Source organism: Molossus molossus, unplaced genomic scaffold, assembly GCF_014108415.1.
Source record: "Molossus molossus isolate mMolMol1 unplaced genomic scaffold, mMolMol1.p scaffold_m16_p_12, whole genome shotgun sequence".
Lineage (NCBI taxonomy): Eukaryota > Metazoa > Chordata > Mammalia > Chiroptera > Molossidae > Molossus > Molossus molossus.
In genome coordinates this window covers 66,263,783-66,273,360 of record NW_023425347.1, presented here as the reverse complement: position 1 = coordinate 66,273,360, position 9,578 = coordinate 66,263,783, and positions in this window count along the sequence as shown.

Here is a 9,578-nt window from a genome sequence, read left to right as displayed (position 1 = left end):
GAACACCTCCAATTCATTCATCAACCTATTTGATGCTTACCTATTTCACTCATACTACTCTTGTCAATATCATCAGTGACCAGTATTTTTCTATCCTTATCTTATTTGACCTTTCTACACTCAGCTGACCTCTCTAATTTTCTTGAAACTCTCTCCTCTTCTGCTTTTTCTCTCTTCACAGGCCTCTCCTTATTCTTCTTGTCTATTTGACCGTCATAAAATCTGTTGCTCCTCAGAACTCTTGGCTTCTCTCTCTGCTCTCTGTACACTTTCTTCCTAGATAATCTCAACTATTTCTATGTCTCCAAATGCTCGTTATGCTAGTAATTTCTAAATTCATATCTTCATCACTGACCTCTCTTCTGGTCTCCAAACTTATAACCAACTACTTAATTAACATTTATTTGGATATCTCACGGACATCTTAAGTTCAGCATCTCTGAAATAGGACTAATTTCCCTGTCAAATCAGCTTCCCCTAGGCTCCTCCCTCTCAGGAAATGTCACCTCTATCCACCTGGTTTGTTTTGTTTTTGTTTTCCAACTTCCTTTCTTACCGTCAGGCATTACACATCCTTTACCTTAAATACAGTACTCTTCTTCCTGGCTCCTTCTCATTCTTTAGGTCTCACTTAATTACCTGTTCTGAGAGAACTTTCCTTACCATGCTATTTCTTAAGTAGTTCCCTTCCTGGCATGTTCTATCTTGGCTCCATATTTGTTTTCTTTTTAGCCCTTAAAACAATATGTAGTTATTTATTTGTTTGTTTACCTGTTTTGTCTCTCTTCCCCACTAAGATTAAATGCTGTGAAGGCAGAGGCTGTCTCTTAATCATGTTTGTATATTCAGAGCCTAACACAATGCCTAGTACACAGAAAGAACTCTAGAAATATTTGTTGAATAAACATATATTATCTTCTTCTATTTCATAGCTTCTGTTTACTCATAATTTCTGCTTCCTTATCAGTTTGTCATAGCACAGACTCTGTCTCCTTCCACACATAGTCCCACTCATGTTTCTCTACATCCTTTTAGTCATAGTTTTTATTACTACTAATTGTCTCAGTTACCTTATGTTTCCTAACTCAGATTCCTGAGAGAGAAATATTGATTTGTTCAACTCATTTTTTAGGATCCAGGCCACACTTACAAATTACCAGCAAGCTCATGGGTTTCTTGCCTCAGGTCAGATTTAAGAGATTAGGTCACTGAACCAAAGTTCGAGATCTAGTAAACAGCAGTGCTGGGATCCTAATTTAGATCTGTCTGACTCTAAAACCTATCCTTCTTACATTGTATCTCCTTTCTCCTAATCAACTGTATCACTTTGGTCAAGTAACTCAATTTAAGTGATCTATTTCCTTATCAGTAAAATTGGAATATTATTATCTAATTCATAAGATTATGCTAGGTTTATGAACAGCTGTGTGGTAGAAGAACCTATCCCAGTAAATATAGCAAGTACACACTATCAGTTTAGTCTGACTCTAAATCATTCATATGTGAAAAGAACCAGAATTATCAACTCTGGTTGCTTATGAAGAATAGGATCGCTCTTGTGAAACTATCCTGCTGGGTAAGTATTACTTACCAAATTCCAAATTCCAAAGACATCAAGCCTTGAGGAGGACAGCAGTTATTCTCTAAGGAAACAGGAGCAATTCAATCTACTTTAGAGATGAGAAAGAACCTGCATTCAACTTAGCCATAATGTAGCAGAATGGAAATCATTGTGTGATAACAAAAGGGATTTGAATCTGTGTCTGACAAGTTTAAGACTTTCTCCAAGGCTAGGGTATTTTACATATAATTTTACCTAATCCTATCACAGGTTTAAAAGGTAGACCTTCCTATGACCTCCATTTTTCAGCCTCAAATTGTTTAAGTGATGTGGCTATAGTCACACATCTAATTTGAGGTAGAGAAGGAACTGGAGCCCAGTGTGGTACCATTTTACCAAACTTTCAGCTGTGTGCTGCTGTCTGGTGTGTCTACTAGCAAGTTACCCAGCCCTGCAACATTTGGATTCTTTGGATAGAAACTGACTTCTGGGTCAAACATAATCCTGACATCATGCCCATTCATTATTCTTAGAAAAAAGGAAATTCTATGGGCATCAGCACAATTAAGGGAAAATGCTAGCTAGAATGGTACTTCTTTATGCAGCAATATAGATAAATACCAACACTAAACAAATGATGTAATATGATGTGAGGAATGCAAAAACAAGAATAATAACTAATCCTGTAAATCACTTCATGATTCACAAGGGACATTAATATCTAATACCCAATTTGCTTTTCACATCACCCCTTGTATAGATATTATCATTGCCATTTCACAGATAAAGAAACTGAGACCCAAAGAAGTTAATTTAATATGAAGAAGTGGACATGTGTTATTTTATGGTCTCCCAGTCTCCATTCACCCCCTCCTTTTTTTTTTTTGGTAAGGGTACCTATGTTTCCTTGGAGATCAAATACCTCCCACCTCAGCAACAGTGCATGGATCAACATGAGAACATGATACATCAGATCTTTAAGCATCAAGCTTAGAACTTTTGTTTGGGCTTTTATTCAAATCGTTGAGATAGATGAACTCTCATAAATCCATGAATAGGAGTCTGAAGTTAATGGCTACCACCACAGGAAAAAAAAATCTTATGTATACATTTTAAACCCATAGAAGACAATTCAGCTTAGTCAATGGAAAGCAGAAATGGAGGTTAAAAATAAAAATAATGAGCCTTGGACGGTTTGGCTCAGTGGTTAGAGCGTCCGCCTGTGGTCCAGAGAGACCGGGTTCGGTTCCCGCTAAGGGCATGTACCTTGGTTGCATTTTGTCCCCGGCCCTGGTTGGTTGTGCGGGTGGCGGCCACTTGATGTGTCCCTTTCACATCGATGTTTCTCTCTCTCTCTCTCTTCCTCTCTCTCCCTCCCACTCTATCTGTACAAAAAAATGGAAAACGTCCTCGGGTGAGGATAAAAATAAATAAATAAATAAATAAATAAATAAATAAATAAATAAATAAATAAAATGAATAGTAAATGGATGGTAAGACTAAATCTTTTTATTTATTTATTTTTTTGCATTTATCTTCAGATAGAGCAAGAGGAAGAGAAAGAGGAAAACAGAGAGAGAAACATTGATGTGAGAGAGACACATTGAGTGGTTGCCACCCACACGACCCCAACTGGGGCCAGGGACAAACTGCAACCGAGGTATGTATGTGCCCTTAGTGGGAACTGAACCCGGGACTCTCTGGTCTGCGGGCCGATGCTCTAACCACTGAGCAAAACTGGCCTGGGCCTAAATCTTTTTTTAAATATTTTTATTGATTTTTTAGAAAGAGAGAAACATCAATGTGAGAGAGAAACATTGATCGGCTGCCTCCTGCACACCCCCTACTGGGGAATCACATGCCTGAAACCCAGGCATGTGCCCTGACTGGGAATCTAACCAGGACCTCTTAGTCCATGGAATGATGCTCAATCCACTGAGCCACACTGGCCCAGCAAGACTAAATCTTATATAGTAATCACATTAAATGCAAATAAGTTAATCTTGCCAATTGGATCTTTAAAAATTACATCCAACAGCCCTGGCCGGTTTGGCTCAGCGGTTAGAGCATCGGCCTGCGGTACGGAGAGACCCGGGTTCCGTTCCCGCTAAGGGCATGTACCACGGTTGCAGTTTGTCCCCGGCCCTGGTTGGTCGTGCGGGTGGCAGCCACTCGATGTGTCCCTTTCACATCGATGTTTCTCTCTCTCTCTCTCTCTCTCTCTCTCTCTCTCTCTCCCTCTCTCTCCCTCCCACTCTATCTGTACAAAAAATGGAAAAATGTCCTCAAGTGAGGATGAAAAAAAAAAAATTACATCCAACAATAAATTGGCTGTAAGAGATGCTGTTAAAACATAAAGATAGAAAGATTAAAGATAAGATGAAAAAAGATACACCAGGAAAATATGAACTAGGTTGTGATCCTAATATCTGGCAAAAAGGAATTTTAGTCTCAAAAGATAACAAGTGATAGTCATTATATACTCATAAAAGAAACAATAGGCAAGCACATAAATGCAAAGCAAAACACATAGATGCATCTAATTATATAATATTAAAATATACAGAACTGCAGGGAGACATAGATACATAATTGTAGCTAGAGCTTTTAATATCTCCCTTTCAGAAACTAATATATCAAGGTTTGAAATATAATTACCACATTTCACAATTCTACACCTTGTACAAGGTTGAACTCTAGGAGAATTAAAGACATAATAAATGTAAAAAATAAAATTATGAAAGAAAAATATATAGTTTACGTCTGAGGAAAAAGAAAGGCAAAACTTCAAAAGTACAAACTATAGCCCTGCCGGTTTGGCTCAGCGGTTAGAGTGTCAGTGTGTAGACCAAAGAGGCGCAGGTTTGATTCCAGTCCAGGGTGTGTACCTAAGTTTCGGTTCAGTCTCCGGCCCTGGTCAGGGTCATGTGGGAGGCAGGCAACCAGTTGATGTGTCTCTCTTGAGTTATGCAAACATCCTATGAGCTGCAATTCTACTCCTGGGATATATAACAAAGAAGTTCTTAGGCAGGCATGTAAAAGGTTATACATTAAAATATTCATTGCTGTGTTATTTATGATGGTGGAGACTTGGAGACAACCTATCACTGAGAGGCTTGATAGCTAAAATATGATAAATGTTATGTCATGAAATATTATGCAGCAATCAGAAATAAGGTTATATATATACATATATATATCAACATGAATGCGTTTTAAAAACAGTGCTCAATGAAAAATATGAATAAACAAAATGAGATTTAAACACTATACCATTTACATAACAGAAATATAACCATGCAAAATTTTGTAAGAACATATACAAACAAAGGAATATATATCAAATAGAATTTAGTTGCCTGTGTGAAGAAGGGAAAATAAATAAAAGGGAAAAAATAAATAACAGAATTTTAGAGTGATGATCACCCATTAAAGATAATAAAGTGCCATATACTATGGAGTGTGATTAACTAAACCCTCTCAACTCAAAATCAAACCAACCAATCAATAAATGAACACAAAACTGGAAGGAAAGACAACAGAAACATTGCACAGTTGTCTCTGGGTTTGGGGATAATGAGAAATATTTGCTTTCTTCATAATATGTTAGAAGACTCTAAATTTTTTTACATTGAACACCTGACATTTTTGAACATTAAACCTATAATCAGAATTTAAGGGGAGGAAAAAACCAGTGCGCCTGGAGGAGCATGTTTCAGTGGCAGATTGGTGGTGTTTAAAAGACAAATCCTGGAAGGAAACATAAAAAATTTCACAGTGCAGAATGGGTGGAGTGAGGCATGACTCTTTTTCTTGTTAAAGTACCTTAATTTCTGAAATAAAGTTTGTACCATCAATCAAAATAAAGGCAAAAGAAAATTTAACCACGGTAAAGGCAACAGCTTAAATAAATTAAAATGTGTCCTGTTCTACATGAAAATTAATATCTTTGGGGATATTTGAAAATATGTAACAATTGGTAGAACATATGCCTGGCCAAACAGAACAGACATTGGTAGTAAATAATGCTATATCAGACTAGCATCCCTAAAGTATAGATCACCCCACACGCCAGCCCTCCAGCTCCAAGACTATGTTCAAACTCAGCACCTGAAGCCTTGCTCTTTTTCACAATGGGAAGACTCTTATATTATGGAAACAGGTATAAAGGTGAAGCGTGCCAAAATATACCACCCCCAACAAATGCCACTTTAGCATAATGATTAATTTCAGCTAAAGGCACTTGAAAAACAGCAGATACAAAAGGGCACTCTGATCTCCCCTTTTCTGCCTGAAAACAGAAAATTCCCACGTGAGAGCTGCCCTCCATATATCAAGAAAGAAACATTCTTTTTTTTTTAATCCTCACCCGAGGACATTTTTCTATTTATCTTCAGATAGTGTGGGAGGGAGAGAGAGTAAGAGAAAGGGAGGAAGAGAGAAACATCCACGTAAGAGGGACACATTGACTGGTTGCCTCCGCACACGACCCCAACCAGGGCTGGGGATGAAACACAACTGAGGTACGTGCCCTTGGCCGAAATCCAACCCGTGACTCACTGGTCCACAGGTCAACGCTCTATCGCTGAGCCAAACCCGCCAGGGCAGGAAAGAAACATTCTTATCACCAAGGATGGAAAGCTGAGACAGAGAATTCTGCACAAACAGACCTTCTTGAAATAATTCTTATCTTCCTTTAGCCTCTCTGTATATTTTAGTTAGTTTCCACAATTGCCTCTCCTTGTTCAACCTAGTATTAAAGCATTTAGGTGTTGCCACTTCTTTGGGTCTTTATTTTCTTATGAGGGCTCCTGTGTCACATAAAACTTACATTATATAAATTTATATGCTTTTCTCCTATTAATTTGTTTGATGTCAATTAAATTCTGAGGCCCAGCCAAAGACCCTAAGAGTAAAGTCTTGTCTCTCTACAAAGGCAAAATTTCCAAACCAGAATATTCCAAAGATTGTAAGGCCCAGAAACTACACTGGGCACCAACCTACTGGAAAGAAGGAATAGTTCTTGCTGCTCCTCTCTGACCTCATCACCTACCGGCTGTCATCTGGTGCCTACTCTTTGACTTTAAAATTCGGTCCACACATCCCCTTCTCCATCGGACACATTTTTATGCATTCTATAAGATCTGGCTCAAAAGTCACTTCCTTCATGAAATCTTCCCTGAAAAATTAGCTAGAGTTTTGTTTATTCTTTCAACTAATATTTATTGAGCACTTATTAGGTTCCAGGCCCATATTTTTAGCCACGTGCTATCAAATGACAGCTATGCCTAGGCCTGACTCACCAGCTAGACTTGGAATAGTCCTTGGTGCACTTCTGATAAAACAAAGGAAGGAAGCAGTCAGCATTTAATCCTTACAGCTGAGTTTGAAGTAAGTCCCTTTATTAACCCAATTTCACAAATGTGAAAAATGAGGCACTAGGAAAGTTTCCCAAGATAATACAGCTGGCAAGCAAATAGAGCCAGGAACCAACCATGGTGGCCTTGAACAGCTGTCAACCTCACTAGCAGTATCACTTATTAGTATGTAAAGGTGGTCACACTTAATTGCTTGTTTGTAGGTTTGGGGTTTGGGGTTTTTTTTGTCATTGCTTGCTGAGAAATGTTTTAAAAGAGGGAAATTTCTTTGTGCTTATTTTCCTTAGAATGGGGGTATTTCTTCCATGTGGGACATTGCCTACTATCTGTATTCAATAGTAATAGATATTCACACACTCTTTCAACAGATTAAGGCAATGGAAGGATAAGCTTTGGAACCAGACAAACTTGAGTTCAGATACTGGCCCTGCACCTTAGCAGCTGTTTGACCCTGAGCAAGTGACTTGTCCACTCTGAGCAGTTTCTGCATATGTAAAAAGAAGATAATAAGGGTGTTTTGTACAATGGCTGCTATGAGGGTTAAATGAGCACACTACAGGAACTCCTCAATTTTAGATTGCTTTGCAATCTGTCAAGAGCTACATGAATGCATATATGATAATGATATTGTGAGCAGGTGGGACAGAAAAGATAAATATAAGACCGGCAAAGAAGTAATAATTAAAAATTAGTGCACAAAACAGCAAAGAAGTAAAAAGACTTTCATAAAGTATCTTTCTTTATGTTAAGAAATCTGGTTTTTGTGTTTTTTTTTTTAGGATTTTATTTATTTTTTAAACTTATCTTTATTGTTCAATGTATTCGATGTTACTCATTTTTTCCCTATTGACCCCCTCCTCCCCACTCCCACCCCACTCCTGCCTTTCCCTACACTGTTGTCTGTGTCCATTTGTTATGCATATATGCATATACATTCTTTGGTTTATTTCTTCCCACCCCCCTTCCCTTGGAGGTTTGTCAGCCTAACAACCAATTTGTACTTCTTAATCCCTTCACCTTTTTCACCCCTTCCCCCAACCCCCCTCCCATCTGGCAACCAACAAAATGTTTTCTGTACCTATGACAGTGTTTCTCTCTCTCTCTCTTTTTTTTTTTTTTTTTTTATCCTCACCCAAGGGCATTTATCCATTTTTTGTTCAGATAGAATGGGAGGCAGAGAGAGGGAGAGAGGGAGACAGAGAGAGAGAGAGAGAGAGAGAGAGAGAGAGAGAGAGAGAGAGAGAGAAATTGATGCAAAAGGGACACATCAAGTGGCTGCCTCCCGCACGACCCAACCAGGGCCAGGGACAAACTGCAACCGAGGAATGTGCCCTTAGCGGAAACCGAACCCAGATCTCTCTGGACTGCAGGCCGATGCTCTAACCGCTGAGCCAAACCGGCCAGGGCTATGAAAATGTTTCTGTTCTGCTTGTTCATTTTGTTTATAGATTCAATGGTCGATAGATATGTATTCGTTGCCATTTTGTTTGTTCATATTTTTGATCTTTTTCTTCAAGAAGACCCTTCAACATTTCATATAATAATGATTTGGTGGTGATGAACTCCTTTAGCTTTTCCTTGTCTGAGAAACTCTTTATCTGTCCATCGATTTTAAATGACAGCTTTGCAGGACAGAGTAATCTTGGTCGTAGGTTCTTGCTTTTCATCACTCTGAATATTTCTTGCCACTCCCTCCTGGCCTGCAAAGTTCCTTTTGAGAAATCAGCTGACAGTCTTATGGGAACTCCCTTGTAGGTAACTAACTGCTTTTCTCTTGCTGCTTTTAAGATTCTCTCTTTGTCTTGAGCATTTTGCATTTTGATGATGATGTGTCTTACTGTGGGCCTCTTGGGTTTTATCTTGTATGGGACTCTCTGTGCTTCCTGGACTTGTATGTCTGTTTCTTTCACCAAGTTAGGAAAGTTTTCTGCCATTATTGTTTCAAATAGGTTTTCAATTTCTTGTTCTCTCTCTTCCCCTTCTGTCATTCCCAAGATGCGAATGTTGGTATGCTTGAAGTTGTCCCACAGGTTTCTTACACTCTCCTCATTTTTTTTGGATTCTTTTTTTCTTTTTGCTGTTCTGATTGGGTGTTTTTTGCTTACTTATATTCCAAATAGATGGTTTGCTTCTTGGCCTTACCTATTCTACCATTGAATTTGTGTAAATTATTATTTATTTCAGTTAGTGCCTCCTTCATTTCTGACTGGTCCTTTTTTATGCTCTTGAGACCCTCACTAAGTTCATTTAAGTTTTCACTAAGTTCATTGAGCATCCTTATAAGCAATGTTTTGAACTATGCATTCATTAGGTTGCTTATCTCCATTTCGCTTAGTTCTTTTCCTGGAGTTTTATTATGTTCTTTCATTTGGGACCTGTTTCTTTGTCTTCTCATTTTGGCTGCCTCCCTATGTTTGTTTTTATGTATTATTTAATGAGAGGTATGGGGCTAGCTGAGACCAGATGCTGCTTGTTTGAAAGAATTTAGGAAAACCTGAAGCAGGATCCAAGACAGGCCAATCCTATGGTAAAGCAACTGGCAACAGCTTGGGTGGGCCTGAAAGCTGGGTGGGGCAGGGCCTCAGGGAATCACCAGGGTGGGGCAAACAGTGTGAGCCAGGTTGCTGGAGTCCCAGATG